The sequence below is a fragment of the Mus musculus genome, chromosome X (genome assembly GCF_000001635.26).
Source record: "Mus musculus strain C57BL/6J chromosome X, GRCm38.p6 C57BL/6J".
In the NCBI taxonomy this organism is placed as follows: Eukaryota; Metazoa; Chordata; class Mammalia; order Rodentia; family Muridae; genus Mus; species Mus musculus.
In genome coordinates, this window is record NC_000086.7 from 43,247,223 (window position 1) to 43,270,195 (window position 22,973).

Sequence of the window (22,973 nt, forward strand, 5' to 3'; positions counted from 1 at the left end):
AGCTCATGACAACCAAACTTGGGGGAATCAATCCTCAAATAGACCAGTTATCTTTTGCCTGATCTCTTGGCCCCAGGGTGTAGTGATCAGCAATATAGTCTCTAAATTCAATAATCTTTTGTCTGACCCATGAAAAACGAGGAAAGCTTAACTCCAAGTACTATATATAGAAACATATACCTCAAGTCACAAAGGAACTGTCACCATCAACTCCATTTCTCGATAACTCAAGAGACATACTTTGCTGACTGTGGGTCAGTCTGGTCATAACTATTTCACACCTAAACCAATGAACTACCATCCATAATAGCCAGACATACAGAAAGGTAAAGATAAATGAGTGAGCTCTTATACAAGTGTATGTGTGTATGGGCGCATGTGTGCACATGCATTCATGGGATTTAATAAAGAAAAGCTAATGAAGTAAGTAAACACGCATATCGCTTCCTATAATTGGCATACGTATTCTGGGAAATGTATGGGAACAATTCAGGTATGAATGTTGTTTAAAGTGGTAATGATTTTGAATCTCTCTCCAAATTTTTTACTTGAAAATTATTTATTGTATTTATATAATTCTGCTTGTAGGGGGTCCACAAAATGACTTTGATAAAATGGGGTTTAAAAGTGTATGTTACAGGAAGAAGCTTATAGAGATAGTTTCTAAAGACATTTTAAAAGAAGCATTAGCAAATCTGAATAATTAAATATTTTAAACATTTAGCTGCTGTAACCATGCAGCAAAACACAGGTGTTTAAGGTTTATATAGCAATAACCGTATCTATATTGTTTCTCATTTTTAGCTCAGAATTGATAATCTGCAGGCATCCATTATAAGAAGTACATATTAGTTAGAATTTATTGTCAGACTGTAAGTGTTCACTGTAAATCATTTTTAAAGACCTCAACTGCTTTTATTATTCCACATTTAAAAATAAATCATCAAATTTTTTATGGAAATAGGATGCTTCCCAATATCGGACCATGTTTAACGAGAAAGCACTAATTCATAATTCAAATAATGTAACACTCACAGGCATATTTCAAAAATTAGTGCTAATTAAAACTGAAGGACATTATGTGCATAGTGAATGAGTGGTATCATAGAAAACAGCTCCTAGAAAGATCCTTTCCTCTACTAATTTTTAATTAGCCAGTAAAATACATGAAATCACATACACACTCTCCTCTCTCTCTTCTCTTCTCCCTCCTCCTCAGTCCTCTCTCAAATAACTTGCTTGCTCTATGGTGAAGTACAGTCAGTTTCATTAATTTAAAGGTGACTTTCTAAATCCAAGTCCAATTCCGAAGCTAGCTTTTATGTTTTCCTTATACTTAATGAGGATTTTAAACTCCACCTCTTAATTTTAGGTTAATTGTAACCCAGGGGACACTAGTTACCTTTTGACACTCCCCCAAATTACTTGTTAACTGGAAGACGTACACTCAACTGAAGTCAAGAGGGTCAGGAGGAAAGCTGTAGCTTCAGGACAGGAGGCTAGGAAAGGTTTCTGGCAAAGCCACTTAGCAAAGCCATTTAGCTAGAGGGCATTATGTCAATTTTAAAGCCCCAGAAGTGTTCCTGACAGTTTTTGCAATCTTTCCCAGAAGCGAAACATCCCTTTTACATTTTGAGACTACTCAGTTCCTCGTTAAAACAGTGCAGGGGATTCCAAAGACAAAATCAAAACCCAGAATGTTCCTCCTTGGCCTTTTAGGTGTATGAGGAAACAGTACATTTTGAGGCCATCTCTTACAAAGAAGTCTATAATTCCCTGATTCTATATATGCTAAGAGATTAAAAAGAGAATGCAGTGATTCAAGTTATGATTGGCATGTGGAAGAGGAGGGGGAGTTTGTTGATAGCTAAATGTCACTAAGTGTTTTTAAAAACAAATTTACTAAGCTATAATTCATATACAATTCATTAGAAAGTGGAGATTGTTTTGATGATGACTTAAATGCTCTGAAACCATGGAGATGTGCTCCTGTCTGTGAATACAACCAAAACTACTGAATGAATGGTTAATTTACATTAATGAATTGTATGCTGTGATAATTAACTGTGATTAAAATACAGAAAAAGAAGTAAGATTGGTTTTGGATCACTATGCAGATTTTTGAATTTTAGGCCCTGGTACCTTGGAGAATATTTTATGCCACTTTGCTATCTTTCAGTTTATTCATATGTGAAGTAGAAAGACTGCAGCATACATGCAGTTGCAGTTGTTGTAAACATCAAATATGATGAGACATGAAATTTGTATGGGTATATCTGGAAGCACTCTTAAGTACATGATATAGCTTATTTTCTCTTCTTCATTTATTCTAATCCCATCTTATCGAGATATAATTTTCATATCATGAAATTGACCCTATAAAGTATATAATTCAAAGCCTTTTATTATTTTCCAGAATTTTGTAAGTGTCACTAGTTGTTAATTCCAATTCTACTCATTAGTCATTTCCTCTTCCCCTCCAGTTACATCTACTAATGTTCATTTTATTTCTAGGAATTTAGCTATTCTAGACATTTTAAGGAATAGAATTATACAATATCTGGTCTTTTATCTGTGGTAGTTTTCAATTAGATAATGTTGCAAAGCTCTATTTTCAAGTTGTAGCATTTAAAATACCCTACTTCTTTTAGGGATAAATAATTCTCTATTGTATAAATATGTTGTGGAGTTTATTACTAATGTTGTCATGAACACACTGAATACATATCTATGGGTGTGTTTTTTATTTTGATTATAATTATGAAAGAAATCAATGGGTCATATAAGAACTATGTCTATTTTCTTGTTTGTGAACAATTAAGAAGCTGGTTTTTTTTTTTCAATGACCACACCATTGAACATTTTGGCAGCAATCTACATGTGTTTCAATATCTCTAATCCTATCATTGCTATTCCTCTTTATTGTAGCCATATTAGTGAATGTAACATAGCATCTCTGAGTTTCGATTTGCATTTCCTTGATAGCTAATGATATTGATCTCATTTGCTCACTGGTCATTTAGGTGCATTCTTTAGAGAACCTTGGACCCTTTTATCTTATTTATTTTTTTCATTATTGATGTGCAATCATTATTCATGTACTCGCTTATAAAACTTGCAAATATTTTCTCTCATTCTATGAGTTGCTATTACCTTCTGGGTGTTGTCTCACTGCTTTCCCTTATCCATTTATTATTAATTAGAGAAAGCAAAACCTACTTCTCATTAGAAGTATCAGTGTAATGACACTCTTATTCATATTTCCTAGCTGCTTCTTGGCGTCTGTAAATGCAGACAACACAACAGATTACTCTAGAATGTGACAGCTGGAGAAGTACAAAATCTTAAAAGTGACAGCAGAAACAGCACCAAATGTCAGCTACAAAGCAAGATCTCAGGGGACTTCTAATGTGCTGTTGAAAATAACCAATGAAGCTAACAAACCATGCTTAGGGAGATGAACTGAAATCACAGGAAGTCTGGAAAATTCAAATAAATAAGGTCAAATGGTGACTGTACCAAATGGCTCTTTAAATAGTTGGGTTTTGCAATGCTTTACTTTTTATTGTTCCATAAATTAAAAGAAATGTAGAAAACGAGAACATATAATGAAAGTGGAATGCCGTCCTTTTCAATTAACAAAGTAATTGGATGCAATAAAGAAATTTAATGCATTTGATTTTAAAAGAAAAGAAACATTGTGGGAGGAGACCAACTCAAATCAGCAAAAACCTGTGTATTCTCTTGTAGGAGAAGACAGAACTCCCCACATAGTGCTACACAATTAAAAAGCCAATTAGTTGAAATGACTTTATTTTTTAAAATATTTTTAGCTTTTTAGATTTTAAAATTTCATACAATTGTACAGAGAAACAATTCCTAACAATATGAAAAAAAAAAGGTGTTGCTTGTCAATCATATGAGGATTGGCAATATTATAATATTTTCTAAATTGCTCTATGATAATGGACAGATCTCTCAAATAAAATATATAACCCAATATAATATAACAAAATATAACTTCAGCTCCTTTGTCTACAAGCTCCAAGTACTCTTTGAGACAGAGTCCTGCTATGTAGTCTTGGTTATCCTGGAATTTGAAATTCTCTCATCCTCCTGAATGCTGTGTATATAGGCATACATCACCACACCTAGCTTCTAAGTACTTTTAAAAGAACAAATGTTTCAGGCTTTGCCAAAAACAAAAACAGAAGCAGAGAAATGTTTGCTCCCTCAAGCAAATATTCTAAAAGCGGAATGGTTTTAGTTAATTTTTTTTACATTTGCTGACATTTGGTTGACAAATATTCAAAGTGCACGTGTAATGATGATACTTTGATAGATGTGCATGAGAGGAAAACTAATATCAACATAATTCATATATCTAATACTTGACCTAGTTAACTATGTTAAGTTGAATTTTTATTTACTTACTTTTTAAATTTTATATTTTTATTAGGTATTTATTTCATTTACATTTCCAATGTTATCCCAAAATTCCCCCACCGCTCCCTCACCCACTCCCCCCCCCCGCACTCCCACTTATTGGCCCTGGCGTTCCCCTGTACTGAGGTAGATAAAGTTTGCACGACCAATGGGCCTCTCTTTCCACTGATTTTAAGCCAATATTTTTACAGGTTTTTAAAGACTACATGGCAAAGTGACACTAGGTTAGTGTGAAAATTTTAGAGAATAATGCTTCAATCTTTACTCTGGCCTCATTCTTTCATTCTTTGCTTTTGATAAATGTGCAAGGGCACTTGGGAAACACTTCTGTATCAATTGACTAGATTCTATGCATTGTTGCAATTTTCTTCTCACTTTGTTGGCAGATCTTTGAAAATTTCTTGAACCTAACCAGAAAGAAATGGCTGAATATTTTGAAGACTAAATTGGTTTAATATACTGGCAGCAATTTTGAACTCGTAGGGAAAAGTGATTGGATTCAAAACTGATTCCCTATATTCATAGTGGCCTTATTTGTGATACCCATAAGCTAGAACCAACCCAGATGTCCCATAATGGAAGAATGGATACAGAAAATGTGGTTTATTTACACAATGGAATACTACTCAGCTATTAATAATGAGGACATCATGAATTTTGCAGGCAAAAAGATAGAAGTAGAAAATATCATCCTGAGTGAGGTAACTCAGATGCAAAAGGACACACATGGTACATACTCCCTAATAAGTGGATATTAGTCAAAAAAATGTACAGAATACCCAGGATACAATCCACAGAACTCAAGAAGGTTAACAAGCCAAAGGGCCCAAGTGAGTACTCCTCAATCCCACTTGGTAGGGAGCAGAAATCAACCACTGGGGTGCTGGGTAGGGCAGAGAGAGAAAGGTACCTGGGTGGTAGAGGGGACAGGGAGAAAAAGGGGGAATATGATCAGGTATTGGGGTGGGGTGGGGAACAGGACTGAAGCCCCGAGGAACTGTAGAAAGAATGGAAACAGGCAACCTTGGGGGGTATGAGGTGGGGGACCCTCTAGAATTTACTAGAGACCTGGGAGGTCAGATATTCTCAGGACTCAAAGGTAGGGACCTTAGATGAAATGCTGTATAGTGGGAAGAGGCAACTTGAAGAGTCCACTTCCAGTAGAAAGACAGGACATCAAGTGGAGGGATGGGGTTGCCATCCCACAGTAAAAAACTCTGATCCACAATTGTTCCTGTTTAAAAGAACTGCAGAGACAAAAATGGAGAAGAGCCTGAGGGAAAGGAGGTCCAGTGACAGGCTCAAATTGGGATCCAGCTCAAGGGGAGGCTCCAAGGCTTGACACTATTACTGAGGCTATAGTGTGTTTATATACAGGAGCCTAGCATAGATGCCTTCAGAGAGGTCCAACAAGCAGCTGAAAGAGGCAGATGTAAGCATTTACACCCAAACAATGGACAAAAGCTGGAGACCCCTGTGGTTGAGTTAGGGAAAGGATGGAAGAAGCTGAGGAGGAGGGCAACCCCATAGGAAGACCAGCAGTCTCAACTAACCTGGAACCCTGGGATCTCTCAGCCACCAACAAGGCAGCATAACCCAGCTGATAAGAGGTCCCCAACTCATATACAGCAGAGGCCTGCTTGGTCTTGCCTCAGTGAAAGAAGATGCACCTCTCAAGAGACTTGAGGATCCAGGAAATGGTGAGGTCTGGTAGAGTGGGGTTGGGGGATACGGAAATCCTCTTGGAGACAGGGGAGGAGGTATGGGATGAGGATCAGTCAAAGGGCAGACTGGGATGGGGGTAACCACTGGACTATTAAAAAAAAGTTTAAAGAATAATGATTTCTTTTTAAAAAATCTGATTCCCCTTCCCCCACATTGCAGTTACAAAATTGCAATATTCATGCTGCCAAGAAAAAGGAATGGAGCCCAAGTAGTAACGCCTGCAAAGTGAAGTATATATTATAGCTAGCCGCAATTGCAACTCTACAACTCTTTGTTTTTGTTGATTTTAAATGTAAAGTTGTGAATGACATTAACACATATGAATTCTTTGGATTTAAAATGCTTATAGAATATACATGACATATCTAAATAAATTTCAGTTCTATTACAGTGTAGGACCAAACTAAAAAATAAACAAATAATTATTATATAACTAGTAGTTAAAATCCCATATATAAAGATAAAAAGCATTTTTAAGAAAGAAGTGTATTAGATATCCCCAATTTGGAATTATATTGAAGACATGCTCACTTATTGGCTTATTTTGTTCCATTGGTGCCTTGGCTAGTAGCAGAAATACAAGAGGGATTGAGTTGATTCAAGTCTTCAAAGATTAGGCCTTACCATGAAGACATCTTTTAAGAAATGTCTCATCGTTTCTCAGCCTTTTGGCTAAGATCACGCTAAGATCTGTTTTTATTAGTTTAATATCTGATATGTCCTCTATCTGAGGACAATATATTAAATGGGTTTTTGGAAGTAGGAGTTGGAATAGGAGCTTGCCCCACCCACGCCACGTATTGACCTGGTATTGAAGTACCTCCAGGAATGGTGCAAAAAAAAAAAAAAAGTCTTATATACATTGACATGAAATTATCTTGAATCCAGTGTATATCCATCACCTAAATATGACCTGTGTTTTATAGGCTGCATTTTAAGTTTTCATCTGCTTTAAAATCTCTATTTATCTCCATTTTTTCATTTTGTGCTGATGACAGTGTTTCTCTATGATCAAGGAAACATAGTTGACCTTCACCTGGACACTCTTTTTTCTGTTCACTGGATGAGAATTTCAGAGTCTAAGCAACATCTACATATTCAACCTCTTCTTTTCCACTACCCCATCTATTTTGTAGCCTATAATATCAAAAGAGAAGCATCCATCTACTGGGATAAGTCTGATTTTTCTCCCACATCATCTTTTAGCCTTGACTTTGATCCCTACTGCTTTTTAAAATCTTCTATAACTGTACTTCCTGGGACTAATGATTCCAGAGGTTTCAGAAAATATTTCTTTTGATTTCCAATAACTTTAAGCCCAGTTAAGTATCATACCCATGATGCTATATGAGGTATCCCACTTAATATCTCTTTATCACAATGTTCTCATTTCTATTACTGATTATTCTTGGAGCTAATATATGTCTTCCTTACCAGATGGAACTAAATAGGATGGTAATGTTCTTTTCCCCATACTTATCAAGGACATAATAAATACTCAGTAATGGTTGAAACAATGACCTCTATGTCTTTCATTAGAAACAGTTTTGGCAAGGGCACTCTTCACTAGAGCGGTTAAATTTTTTACAGAAACTCTGGTCACTATAATCTAATGTCCATTTTGCTCTTACTTCAGACTCTTCTCTGGAGACACTAAAGTGTTCCCTGATCAGAGCAAAATTGTCCTCTGTTGAGAATCACTATTGCAGTTCCACAAGGACTTGTCCAGCTTTCTTTGTATATGTCACTCTTGCCCTCCTTGCACCTCTCAATGTGATTTTACTTACTATAGAAAGCATCCTCTGCTCTTCAGACTAAATTAAAGTCCCTGGTGTATTTTCTTATAACATGTGTTATATATGCTTCAGCATGCTACTATTTTAATTTTATGTCTCTCTTTCCTCTGCCTCTTCTAATTCTGTAAAGGAAGAGATGGGATCTGTCAATTTCATTGGTACATTCTTATTGCTTTACATTCTAACTGATAGATAGTAAGTACTTAGGAATAGGTCCATGTGTCAGGGTGCATATACAGGGTGTTGACAATCATGTGATTATATGTGAATGATAATGTATTTGGAGGACTGAGGTTGAAGTCTGGTGTCCACTTGTATTGTTCTTTGCCTTTGATTTTGAGACAGAATCTCTCATCTTAGTGAACCTGGAGCTCACCAATTGGCAAGAATAGTTGGCCAAAGAGATCCCAGAGTTCTATCTCTGCCTCTGCAGCACTAGAATTTCAGGCATCTGTTACCATGCACAGTTTTTAACTGGTGGCTAAGGATCTGAATATAGATTCTGTTGCTTATAGAGCAAGCACGTGACTGATCCTTCTCCCTATCTGGGTAGAAATGCTTCTTAATTTAATGAATAATATTTAAGTGTTCCATTCTCTTTGTTTATATTTCTAACAATCATCCCATGACTATAGGAACTTCTATATACAAAACAATCCTCCTTCAGAATTTGGAAAAAAGAATATTTTATCAGTTGACTCAGTAAATACACAATAGCTTGCACATGATAGTCATGTGTTTCTTAAAATACACATATGCTGCCTAAGCAGTCTTTATAACAAGTTGCTAAGCAAGTAAAATTACCTGCAGGACCTTTAATTAGTGATAAATAGAGTGAATTCAGAGCTAATATTCAGTTAAGCAAAAAATGTGATGAAGTTGAAACTTTAGCCTCAAGACAAGATACATTTAGCTGTGTGCCAGAATATCATAAAATCAGAAAATTCCAGACGATGATTTAGTTTTTAAAAACTGTCTATGAATGGTTAACTGATTTATTTTTTCCAAAATAATCGGATATTTAGATATTGGTTAGAGAAAAACTCTAAAAGAACAATTGGGAAAATAAACACAAAATGTAGTGTCTTCCACAAATATTTTTATTTCTTTATTCAGTTCTGGCTTTTGATGCCTTAGATTGAGTCCAATTTTAAGACTTCAAATTGACAGGGAAGATATCAGAGAATATAAAGGAGACACATGGAGGAGGGGAGGGTACCATTTTTCTGTACACTGCCTTTCATGACATGACCCTTGCGAGGGAAATCTGAAAGGAAAATGTGTGAGACCGAAGTTAAGTGGCAAGTGAAATTATTGTGTTTACGGCAACCATAATATGCGTGCCATGCTGGAAAGATACAAAATGCATCACCATAAAAGCATGGTTGGTGGTTTCTACAAGTAGTTGTGAGACTTTAGGAAAATACAGTTATTTTCTTCTCCTGTGCCTGTCACTTTTAAAATTGTGAAAATCTCATTTCCAGAAAAAAAATAGTCAAGCCTCATGACATCTATATAAACATATATGTATTAATATAGATGAACATTCAACCTTCTGTTTTGCATTGAATATTCAATAAAAAGGTCACATTATATTCATAAACAAATATGCCTACCCAAACTCTATACAATAGTTATCATTCCCAAGTTTACAAAGAGTAAAGTTAAGCCCACAGAATTTGGGCAACTTGAAGGAGACTTTGCAACTCATAAGTAGCAGAGTTCTCGATTTAATTATGTTTGCACTTAACTTTTTCTTCTAACAGGAGAAGACACTGAAAAGCTTTAGAACATCCAATTAATAATATGCCATACTTTTGTGCAGGAATTTTCTATTTTATTACCCTGATTATAATATTCCCTTTTTTTTCAACTTCCATGCTCAAAGGCGCACCTTCTGTGTTCCTATATTGCTGGTAGTGGTCATGGTGATTCATATGCAGAAGATATTCAACCCATGTTTTGCTAATGAAGGAAATCATTTTCTTTTCCCTTTGAGATAGGGTCTCATCTAGCCTTGACTAGCCTAGAGCTCTCTATGTAGATCGGGCTGGGGTCAAATTCATAGAACCCTACGGTGTTTGCTTTCTGAGTGTTGAGATTAAAGACAGTAACGAGCACACTCAGCAAGAAAAGGCATTTTTGTAATGGGAATTCAATAAAACCATTTGAAAATGCCCATCCTACCCACATTTCTTTGGTCCTCACAATGATAAGCCAATTCCAAAAGGGAAGTGATTGGTGCAAAGAATCACAGGCAACCTAATAAATGAAGCTTAGGCTGTCTAACAAAGGCTTTCATTAGAGGCCTACAACAAAGTATGGATTTGAATTAAAAGTTAATCAATAATCAGGTTGTCCTATCGTGACTCATCTGGAAAAACAATGTTGAAGGAAACAAGAAGATATTCTAGAGCACTGTTTTTAATCTTGAAAGTTAAAGACAAAATTATTTTGAACAGTTATTAACAGTTCAAAATGTTAGACTCCCTCTACCATTCTGATGCTTAGAAATGAATGGCTTTTACAATTTCTATCTTTCATGTCTCGTAATCATGGATTGTCTTAAGAATATTGAAGTGCTTAGCCCAGGCTGGCCTTGAACTCCTGATTCCACTGCCTCTGTCTCCTTCAGCAAATCCTACCTGCCTGTACCACCACACCTGGAAGAATAACACTATCAACCAACCAGACCCCCCCCACCAGAGCTTCCAGGGACTAAACCACCAACCAAAGAGTACTCATGGAGCGACCCATGACTCCAGGGGCATATGTGGATGGCAGAGGATGGACTTGTCAGACATCTGTGGGAAAAGAGACCCTTGTTCCTGTGAATGCTTGATGCCCCAGCATAAGGGAATGCCAGGGTGGGGAAGCAGGAGTAGATGGGTGGGTGGGGGAACACCCTCATAGAAGCAGAGGGAGGGGGATAGGATAGGGGGCTTCCGGAGTGAGCACCTGGGAAAGGTTTGAAATGTAAATAAAGAAAATATCCAATAAAAAGGAATAATTATAAAAGATTAGTCACAGGCCAAAAAATAAAAAATAAATAAAATAGAAAATATCCAATAAAACAAAAGAGAAAAAAAAGAGTATTGAAGTGCATCAATGTCCCTACCATTTAGTATTTTCATATTATGCTGATGAATTTTTAAAAAGAGAAACTATTTGATACAATTTTTACTGCAACCAGGCAGTGCATATCACTGATTATAGTAATTTTAAAATTTCAAATCCAAATTCTTATACTGGTCATCAAAGCTAGTGGAAATAAAAGCAGATTTTAAGAAAGAAATTCTTGGATAATTAGTACATAAGAATTATTTAATTAAATATCTTAAGGAAAGATTTGAAAAAATATTTCCACATAAAGAAAATGGTGATTCTGAATACCTTAAGAGATGTATTCTGCTTCTCTGAAGAGAAGAATGAAGTGAAATCGAAGCATTTGTTCCAGAATCAGATGCATCAGACCATTTTTATTTGTTTGTTTTTTGTGTTTTTTTTTAATTAAAGAGAGAGGGGAGGGGAAGGAGCAACAAAGAGAAAAGATAGGAAGGAAGTTAGAAAGGTGAAGAGTTAAAAAAAAAGAGATGAATAAAGAGCTATTATGTAATGGGTATTTTAAAAGGTACAGAAAAAAAATCTCAGTGTTCTTCCTCACATCTAAGACTGTCATTATGCCCCTGGGGCTAACAGAAGCATAATCTTGCTGTATATACACCACAGTGCTGATTTACAATGATGCTTCTTAAGTAGTTAGATATGAAAACTAAGGTGAATTTGTAAGGAGAACAACAGAAGTATGACATCTAAAAACCAACACAGAAAAAAATCTGTATGCTCAAATGAACACCACATTCTTAATTGATTCTGTATATCACCTTTGATTACCAGGTATACACACTGTCATTTCTCAGTGTTGTTGTGATTACTTGTTGACAATAATCTATAGGGTTTTCTTATAAGCTGCTTGTGAGAATAATCATTATTGTCCTGGTGATTTTGACCAAAGACCATTTTAGATAGGTTGAATGCATAACATACACACACATACCTAACCCCAAATAAAATTTGATTGGTCCCTGAAATCAAACCTATCCTTAGTGAAATTAAAAACACAGCAGTGTAAGTATTGAATAATTTCCAAGGTCCCAAAATACCAAATACCAAAATAACCCCCAAAATATCCAACAATTCTGTAGCAAATATTGCACTGGGATTAGTGTACAGCCTGAGGTAACTGTTACTAAAGGAAATCTATTTATTTGCATGAATATGTTCTTGTAAGGTAATATATATATATATATATATATACATATATGCATATGTATATATACATATATATATGTATACACACACACACATATATATATATATATATATATATATATATATATATATATTTCCATGAAGATGATATAAAATGTGCAAGAAGTGATATATATTTTGAGGCAAATGAGTGGAAGAGAAGTGAGGAGGTGAATAGAGCTATTTTATTTATCTTGATTATTATAATATAATTTGAATATTAATACTCATACACATAAGGATATTAATATATTATATATTTAGCCATGAATATTTATTGCTTTCACAATAACAAGGGAGAAATGCAGATATTAAGAACAGAAGAAAGGAGGCTGCCGAGATGGCTTAACAGTTAAGAGCACTGACTCCTCACCCAGAGGTCCTGAGTTCAATTCCCAGAAACCACATGGTGTCTCACAACCATCTGTAATGGGATCTGATGTTCTCTTTTGGTGTGTCTGATGACAGTGACAATGGACTCATATACATAAATAAATAAATCATTTTTTAAAAAAAGAGAAAAGAAAGTTAGAAAAAGAAAAAAAGCACACTGATGCTGGTAGCTAATGTTGTAGTCAGTATTTTTTTGTACCTCTATTTATATATTTTCTACATTGAATCATTTAATGTGTCATTTTGTCTCCATGTTAAAACTGTGTGTTGTAAATGTCCTTTTATATAGTATGTGAAAAAAGTAATGGAATTAAATTAGCAAATAATGTAAGCACTATGACAGCTGTTACATTAGGTGAAGTGAGATTGCCTTGGCAAAGGAAAAATATACGAAATCTGTTTAATGATATCAGGTTTTATTGTTCAATCTGTGAACAATTAAAAATAAATAAAGATCCTTTTATCTAAGAGGAAACCTAAGATTTGAAATTAGGTCTATCTGATTTTCATGCAGATATAGGTCTGAACAGTCGAAGACTTATTATCAGTGGTAACTTGAAGGTTTCTCCAAGAAGAAACTTTATGGACTCAAGGAAAGAGCAACACACATAGTGTGTGATTTCAGCACACATAATATTTCCCATTGTAGAGCAGAATGTATTTGAAAATAGCAAAATGAATATTTTCAAGAAGCATTCTACCCCAATGTAGGTTGAATATAGTAAAAAGGTAAAACAGCAGGAACTTTAAAGGGCAATCGGAATGTTGCAAGTACTAAAACTTAACAGAAATATGAAGAAAGGGCATAGTCAATTAGCATAGTTTGCATCCATAATCAGCAGCAAAGTTAGAAACTGAAATGTGGAGTTGTTTTTTATCTGTTATGGTGACAAAGATGAGAGATTCATAGTATCCAATATTAACAAACATTTTCAAGTATTGTCATCAAGAAAATATATTGCTCCCTCTACTACACCTTTATCAAATCCTAAAATGCACATTCTTTTTACTAGTAAGAGTTCATCCTCCAGATATATTTTGTACTTTCTTGTAAGCAGATATCAAAGAATGTCCATGCAGCATTTTTGCAAGCCCTTGAAAGAACAAATTCCTCAGGAGGGAAATGTTTAAATAGATCATGATGCATCCACATAAAGGAATATACTCAAAAGAATGGCAAAAATGGATTTATGCTGTTATAGGAAGATTCTGAAAACACTGTTAGTAAAAATACATCATGAGACTGTGGAGTGTTGGGGAAAGGCAAGAAATAGTGACATTGTCTACTAATAGGCAATCAAAAAGGATGGTGTGATTATAGACTACAGTGAGAAGACAAGGGGACTAAAGTTTTAATAGAGCCTCTTCCAAACTATATGAATATTTTCCTGCACATATATTGCTCTTACCATACTCTTATTTATATATACTTCCTACATTATCATTAGTATATTTAATATATATAGTCCTATCATTTTCATATATCCATAGAACCATCATAAAAATTAAAGTAAACCATTTTAGCTATCATTATAAAATTAAAGTAAAACATAATCAATCTCAGGAAAAGAAATGTTCTCATCAGCATGCATCCCTCATTTCCTACTTTCATCTCAGAATTCTACTCCAACTTACAAAATAATTTTTCATCTGTGGATATAGCTGTGTTTTCAAACTTACTATTTTTAAAATTTATAGCTAAAATCATCAATAGTTATGATATACAAGATGCTTTTATATATTGCAATTTTTATATTAAGCTAATTAATTATATATTAGGTTAATTGCCATGTGCTATTCTCATAGATAGTCTTGTGATGAGTACAGTTCAAATTCACTCTCTTATGATATTTTTATGCTAATTTATTTATGCACTCATTTTATATCCCATGCTGCCCTCCCCCAATTCCCCAACACCCCCCCCCACACACACACAAAGTCCTTTCCTTCATCCCCCCTCCTCCTCTGAGAGAATGGAGGACCTCCATGTATTCTCCCACCCTTCAGTGACTCACTTTCTTACTATATTTTTAAAACACAATTTATCTTTCAAAGTAGTCATCACATTATATTACACAGTAGTAGAACTTTAAATTTGTACTTTATGAGAACTTTTCTCCACCATTTGTCTAACACATTTCCAAACTATCTGAACTGTTTCAACTACTAGCAACAATTCTAACTCTATACTTATATAAGAGCAACTTTTCACATTCTGTATAAAATAGACTAGCACACATTGATTGTTATGTGTCTGGCTTATGTATGTTATTGATACTTTACATAAATGGCAGCATATAAGATATTGTCATTGTAAATCGATTATGTTACTGAAAATAATGTTTCCAACTTTATTTCATGTTGTAGTATGCCTTAGAGCCTCTCATTATGGTTACAATTCATAGGCACATGTATACACATATTATATAAATAATAGTATATTTTATTTTGTTTTCCCATTTAAAAGTTGCTAGACTTAATCACATCCATTTTTCATTAGTAGAAATAGTGATGTTATGAGCAACTAATCACATATGCATGAATTACTTTTTAAGTGAGACTTTTATGTTAAAAATTAATATAATCAGCACAATTATACTATTTTCTTGACAAATGTTATGTATAAGTATAATGGAGCTAAAAAATAAAAAAAATATGTTTCTATTATAGCAAGTCATAGCACCACCAGTTACTCATAATATGGAAATTTTCAAAGAAATTTTTAAGGAATTCAGTGTGAACACAGTTCTTTTGAAAAAAAATAGTTATTAAACTTTATTTTTATTATGAAATTAATATTTTATTCTATAAAACAGAAGAAAGTGAGATTTCATAACTTAAATACAGATTGTTAAATAAAAATGTCAATTCTCATTTTTTTTTTGCTTTAGCTGATATTTTATTCATTCTTTGCAGATTTCATCTTTTGACTTTAACTTGATAATATGTCCCTTCCTAATTCTCTTTTGAGCCCTCCCACCACATCTCATTATTTCATGTTCTTTTCTTTTGACTAAATTCACTGAATCCAGTTAATTTTACCATATCTTCATGGGTGTGTGGTTGACCACTGAGGCATAGAAGCAACCACTTCAAAGAAAAGGACCGTCCTTTCTTTAGCAACCATGAACTGCCAACAGGGCTCCATTAAAAGGTGGAGCATTAGAAACCTCATCAGTGCTGGGATAAATTGGCTTGATCTTGCAAAGATATTATATAAGTGACAGATGCTTTTAGTTTATCCATGCAACAGCCTTGGCATTTCTTGAATACAGCATTGCACAGAATTCATCTTCCTCTTCTGACTTACATTCTCATTCTTTATATACTCTGCGGTGGTTTGGATGAGAATGGACACCATGCACTCTTATATGCTTGGTCCTTAGTTGGTATAGATGTTTTAGGAAGGATTAGGAGTTATGGTTTTATTGGAGAAAGTATGGGAGTGACAGTAGGGTTTGTGGTTTCAAAAGTCTATTTCATTCCGATTGGTGCTCTGTCTCTTGCTTGTGGACCAAGTGTAAGCTATCAGCTACTGCTCCTGTTGCCATTCCCCCCAACATGACCATCAGGGCTTTACCCTCTGCCATTTGAAGCAAGCCACCAATTAAATGCTTCTTTTCATAAGTTATCTTGTTTCTTTATAACAAGAGAAAAGCAACTAAGATATTCCCTTTTCCTCAAAAAGCCATCTATCTATTTTTCAGTGTAAAATATCAATAATAGTGTTACATTATTCCAATGTTTCAAAGATAAGTTTTTCCTTTCTATTTTTCGTTCATGTCCCAGTGAGGTTATCTGAAATCTGAAGAACTAGAACCTGAATAATGCAGCACATTCTCCCTGTATCAATGCGTGATGGTTTCTGTATGTGGAATTTTGTCTGTACTTTAGCGCTCACTTTCAGCTCAAACACCAGTCTAGATAGTACTGTGAAGGAATATTTTAAATGGTATTAAAATTTAAGCCAGTAGACACTAAGTAAAGCTCATTATCCTCTATAATGTGGGTAAGCCTCATCCAGGCAGTTGGTAGCCTTAAGGAAAAAGACAGGTCTTCCAAAGAAAGAATCTTTGCTGATAGACTGCCTTCAGACTCATGCTGGAACATTCACATTCTTCATGGTTCCTTGCAAGACTGCCATGTAGATTGCTAGCTCCACAATGGCATAAGCGAGTTTCTTGAGAGTCTCACCACTGCTATAACATCCCTATGTCTCTTTATCATATTATTCGTGGTTCTTTGTGATGAGAAATCTTCATTTTAAATTTTATTAGATTTGTAATCAGCTAGATGACACACTGCTTTCCATACGTAAGATAGTGTTTCCAGGGAGGTTTATATGACGAGGGATGGTTAACTCCAAATGAGAATCACATCATACTATAGACTGTTGTACTAGAATGAATAAAAATGATAAAAAGGGGATGCCAGTAAGCAGTGGCTTCTCTCTCTCTCTTTCTCTTTCTCTCTCTCTCCTTTCTGACTTTGGATGTAATGCCATTGTTAGCCTCATGGTTCTGCAATGTCCATTTCTCCCTAGGCTCTACTGTACATTCAAACCATTCCTTATCAGGCTTTTGGTGAAAGTGCAAGAAAATCAAAAAAGAACAAACAAACAAACAAAAAAAACAAACAAACTTCTGTTTATCTGAAGAACCCTGACTAATAAAAGCATCAGTCCCTCTTGGTACTGGAAAATGATTCTCAAGTCATTTCTGTCAAGTTTAATCATTTTATAGTTGAAAAAGTTGACAAGAATTTAAATGATATGTATGAATATACACACAGACCATAATGAAAAGGGGGCAATCTAAGGATTCTTTAGGATGACAATTTGCAATTAAAATATATAAAAAGCATAAGAGAATATGGTCATGAAAAGTTTTCCCAGAGCTGTGAACTTGGAAAAGTTGAAGGGTAAAGCAGAATTATAAAATTATTATTTTAAACATATACAATGTGTTGAAAAACATCCCATTTCCTAGTTTCCCTAAACTACTTTATAGTATAATTATATGGTTCCTGGAGGCTAGTTATAATTGAATTATAGGGTGTCTTATTCACAGCCTAGCTGGAGAAAAAAATTGCTCAGCTCTGCTTTGCGGTTCTCTAAACACCAGCTAGAATACTCATGAGGCAGCTTATAATTCAATTATAACTCCCCTCTGGGAACCATATAATTATATATAAAAGACCTAAGCCATCATATGTTCTCCAATTATTTTTTGTTATGAAAGGATTTGTCTAAAGTCTTATATTAAATTTGAATAGGTACGAGTCACTTTGAACCTCAAGATTTACCAAGATACTAAAATAATAAAGCATATTCACCCAGGTGTAAGGTATATGAATAAATTTACTTACCCAAAGGAAAATAATGCAAAATATGTATACATTTCTCTGGACATACACAAACACACATACACACACATACATATATACCACATCACATACATTTATACATTAAATCATATATGCATATATATAAAAACCACTATTCACATGAATAAACTTAGAAAGTGCATAAGAATATCTCTAAAACTCATAGCTATATTAGAAATAAAATTTGGAGCACATTAGTATTTAAGATAAGAAGAGTGAGCACTGACATCGCTTGTATCAGTGTTCTAGAGATGACAGACAAAATGTGTGGATATATACAGGTTATATGAAAATCATATAAGTGGTTTGGATATATAAGGAGTTTGTATTTCAGTATCTGAAAGGGAGAATGTGTGTGTGTGTGTGTGTGTGTGTGTGTGTGAACTACAAGTATATATACTTATTTCCAATTACCTAAATTATTTTGAATATTATACAGGGTTATATAAGGTCTCTTCATACAAATGTATAGTATTTCATGAGATAAGTCACCCATATCCCACTCTCTTCTGACTTCTTCCCCTTCCTTTTATGCAACCCCCTCTCTCCTCAGACAGTTTTGCTTCTACTTTCATGTCATTAGTGTATATATTAGATACTTAAAAACATAGAGGACCCGCAAACACATTCATCTTTTAATGGATATTACAAGAAATTAGTACTTAAAATTGCTTGTACAATAACTATGCCTTGAAGCTAAAAACAGACTAATGCCTCATGGCAATTCCTTAATGGTACAAAATAGTATGCCTAGTGTAGAATAAGTCATGGGGACAATTGATTTTGATCATATTCATTGGAAACTTGCTCTCTCTCTCTACCTCATTCATTTATTCATTTGCCATATAGTCACAGAACACTTGCTCTGTGGCTAGCACCATGCTTTTCTTCACTACACATAGATAATTTGAAAATGCATTTGATCACATGAACACACACACACACACACACACACACACACACACACACACACACTTCTTCTAGGAGGACATATCTCATTATTTCATTTGAAAATGAATTGAAAAGTCTGTCACTTGTTTAATATTTCACAGATTCTCTTTGCTTAGCACTGTGCTTGGCTAGAATATTCATGAAACAAATGAGTATCCATAGCAGACCATGTTCTAGCAAACTTTACATTTTAGCTGAAGAGCTAATAGGAGCTTATAGAGGAAACCCAGAAGTTGACAATGAAAACTGGAGAGGATAGTTAAGTATGGAGATATAGAGATAAGAAGAGCTATAAATTATGCATATTCTCCATGTTTGCCTATGAGATATTATGAGACTGTAGTACGGTTGTTCTAATAATTCACTCTTTTCCTGTCTAACCAATGTCCTTAAGTAACACAGCGAAATTTAAGATTCTAGGCTGTGAAGTCACAATGTATGAATTTCAGCTTCAAAACTAACTAACCATGATATTAAAAAATAATACTTGGCCTCTTTATGCCTCCATGTGGTCATATGTAAGAGAAAGATAATAAGAGAATTGATATGAAAAGAGTGAAACTCATTGAAAAAATTGGTATGGGATAAATATTTTGACTAATTTTTGGTGCATAGAAAGTACTTAGAAAGTTAGCACTTATATTTGTCATTGCCTTCTCTATCATCATCATGTTAGTAATATTGGAAGGAGATAGAAAGTAATTTACTAGTTTATAAATCACTTGTTGCTGGATGTTAAGAGGTAAAAATAATGTCATACCAAAGACAAGACCCTGACTACCTAAACCTTATACAATGTATTAATGATACAGACTGGAAAAGTGCAGCAGAGGTAGAGGCATTTTATTTAGAGAAAAATTAAAGAGAGATAGATAATAATACTGTTAGAGTCAGTGATGTAACAATTTTCAGATGAATCCTTGGGTAAATAACTAGATAACCTTTATTAAATATCTGTCTTTTCAGTAAAAAATAAAGTTACTTTTAGACTAAAAGAATAGATGAGGCATCACCAATAATAAACTGAAGGCCAAGATTCATGAAGAATGAATATTAAGGAGCTAATATTTTCTGACCCTTAGCAAAGACGTCTAAGAATATTGACATATCTTTACACTAGAAAGTTTGTGGCACTAAATATCAGTAGAAGTATACTCAGAACAAGACAATGGATTAGTTTATTTTCTTTTAAAACAGAATAAACAAGTTGGTAGGAGACGGAAATGGGTAGTTATACCTCACATCAGTGGGGCATCTTATAAAGTCCTTCAAAATCTCTCTCTCTCTCTCTCTCTCAATCTCTCAGACACACACATAAGATTAATATTAATATAATTAGATTGAAATATAAATGAATGAACAGTAATACAAAAGGAAGTAAAGAGATTTAACCATTGTTTTCGCGCAGAGAGACAATGAATTTCTACCTGTATCTATATCTGGTGAGTTAGCAGGATGATGCAGATGAGGTGGTCCCTATCCAGATGACTGTAAAGGTCACCTCGGAAAATGAAGAGACAGATTCCTAGTTTCATCACAGCTTCCCCCTAAATACCTAATGCCTGTGTCTGATTTTACAATCCTCATCTTCAAAAGGTCATTAGGTCAAATATATTCAGAAGACAGTGACTGGCATAATTAAATGTGCCATGCTTGTATGCATTTCATGCCATTTGTCATGAAAGTGCTGTGAGGAATTCAAGTAACTGAAATAGATGACTTCCAATTTTTTTTTGTTAGATATTTTCTTCATTTACATTTCAAATGCTATCTGAAAGTCCCCTATATCCTCCCCCCCCACACACCCTCCTCCCGTACCCACACACTCCCACTTCTTGGCCCTGGCTTTTCCATGTACTGGGGCATATAAAGTTTGCTTGACCAAGGGGCCTCTCTTCCAATGATGACTGACTAGGCCATCTTCGGCTACATATGCAGCTAGAGACATGAGCTCTGGTGGTACTGGTTAGTTCATATTGTTGTTCCACCTATAGAGTTGCAGACTACTTCAGCTCCTTGGATACTTTTTCTAGCTCCTCCATTGGTGCCCTGTGTTCCATCCAAGAGAGGACTGTGAGCATCCACTTCTGTACTTGCCAGGTACTGGCATAGCCTCACATGAGAAAGCTATATCAGGGTCTATGGAGCAAAATTTTGGTGGCATGTGCAATAGTGTCTGCGTTTGGTGGCTGACTATGGGATGGATCCCCGGGTTAGGGTTACAACTAGTAGTTATCATGTAGAAGAATGCAAATTGATCCATTCTTATCTCCTTGTACAAAGCTCAAGTCTAAGTGGAACAAAGACCTCCACATAAAACCAGAGAGACTGAATTTTATAGAGGAGAAAGTGGGGAAAAGCCTCTAAGATATGGGCACAGGGGGAAAAAATTCCTGAACAGATCAGCAATGGCTTGTGCTATAAGATCAAGAATCGACAAATGGGACCTCATAAAATTGAAAAGCTCTGTAAGACAAAAGACACTATCATTAAGACAAAAAGGCCACCAACAGTTTGGGAAAGGATTTTTACCAATCCTAAATTTGATAGGGGACTAATATCCAATATATACATAGAGCTCAAGAAGCTGGACTCCAGAAATTCAAATAACCCCATTAAAATGGGGTACAGAGGTAAACAAAGAATTCTCAACTGAGGAATACCAAATGGCTGAGAAGCACTTGAAAATATGTTCAACATCCTTAATAATCAGGGAAATGCAAAACAAAACAACCCTGATATTCCACCTCACACCAGTCAGAATGGCTAAGATCAAAAACTCAGGTGACAGCAGATGCTGGCGAGGATGTGGAAAAAGATGAACACTCCTCCATTGCTGGTGGGATTGCAAACTTGTACAACCACTCTGGAAATCAGTCTGTTGGTTCCTCAGAAAATTGGACATAGTACTACCGGAGGATCCAGCAATACCTCTCCTGGGCATATATCCAGAAGATGTTCCCACTGGTAATAAGGACACACGCTCCACTATGTTCATAGAAGCCTTACTTATAATGGCCAGAAGCTAGAAAGAACCCAGATGTACCTCAACAGAGGAATGGATACAGAAAATGTACATTTACACAATGGAGTACTATTCAGCTATTAAAAACAATGAGTTTATGAAATTCTTGGGCAAATGGATGTATCTGGAGGATATCATCCTGAGTGAGGTAATTCAATCACAAAAGAAGTCACTTGATTTGAACTCACTGATAGATGGATATTAGCCCAGAAACTTAGAATACCCAAAATACAATTTGCAAAACACAAGAAAATAAAGAAGAAGGAAGAACAACATGTGGATACTTCATTTCTCCTTAGAATAGGGAACAAAATACCCATGGAAGGAGTTACAGAGACAAAGTTTGGAGCTAAGACAAAAGGATGGAGCATCCAAACATTTTTCTAAACCAAAATTTCCATTTATAAATTGAGCAAACTGTTAGGAAGTGTGATATGCTTGGCCCAGGGAGTGGCACTATTAGGAGGGGTGGCCTTGTTGGAGTAGGTGTGTCACTGTGGGTGTGGGCTTAAGACCCTCACCCTATCTGCCTGGAATTCATATTCTGCTAGCAGTCTTCAGATGAAGATGTAGAACTCTCAGCTCTCCCTGTACCATGCCTGCCTGGATGCTGTCATGCTTCCACCTTGATGATAATGGACTGGACCTCTGAACCTGTAAGCCAGCCCTAATTAAATGTTGTCCTTTATGAGGGATGTCTTGGTCATGGTGTCTGTTCACAGCAGTAAAACCCTAAGACAGGAAGCTAAGAGCTATAACGGAGATCTGGTTTAAAACAAAACAAAACAAAACAAAACAAAACAAAACAAAACAAAACAAAAACCTCGAAGCAACAAATTCAGGATTGTCATAAAGTTAATATATCTACAGATATCTTCTGCTTACATTAGGTTTCATCTAAAAATCTTAGTCTGCAACATATTTCCCAGTTCTATTTCCTA

The 22,973-nt window shown here is 35.0% G+C and overlaps 1 protein-coding gene and 1 non-coding gene across 9 annotated transcripts in view; one reads left to right on the forward strand and one right to left on the reverse strand.

Annotated features, from left to right (window-relative positions):
- Window positions 1–22,973, reverse strand: part of Tenm1 (teneurin transmembrane protein 1) — a 901,303-nt gene that overhangs the window by 719,357 nt on the left and 158,973 nt on the right. The gene's annotated exons all lie outside the window — the stretch shown is intronic.
- Gm24763 lies at window positions 6,824–7,013 on the forward strand. The gene has a single exon (XR_003953236.1). It is a non-coding gene; the product is annotated as a U2 spliceosomal RNA (small nuclear RNA).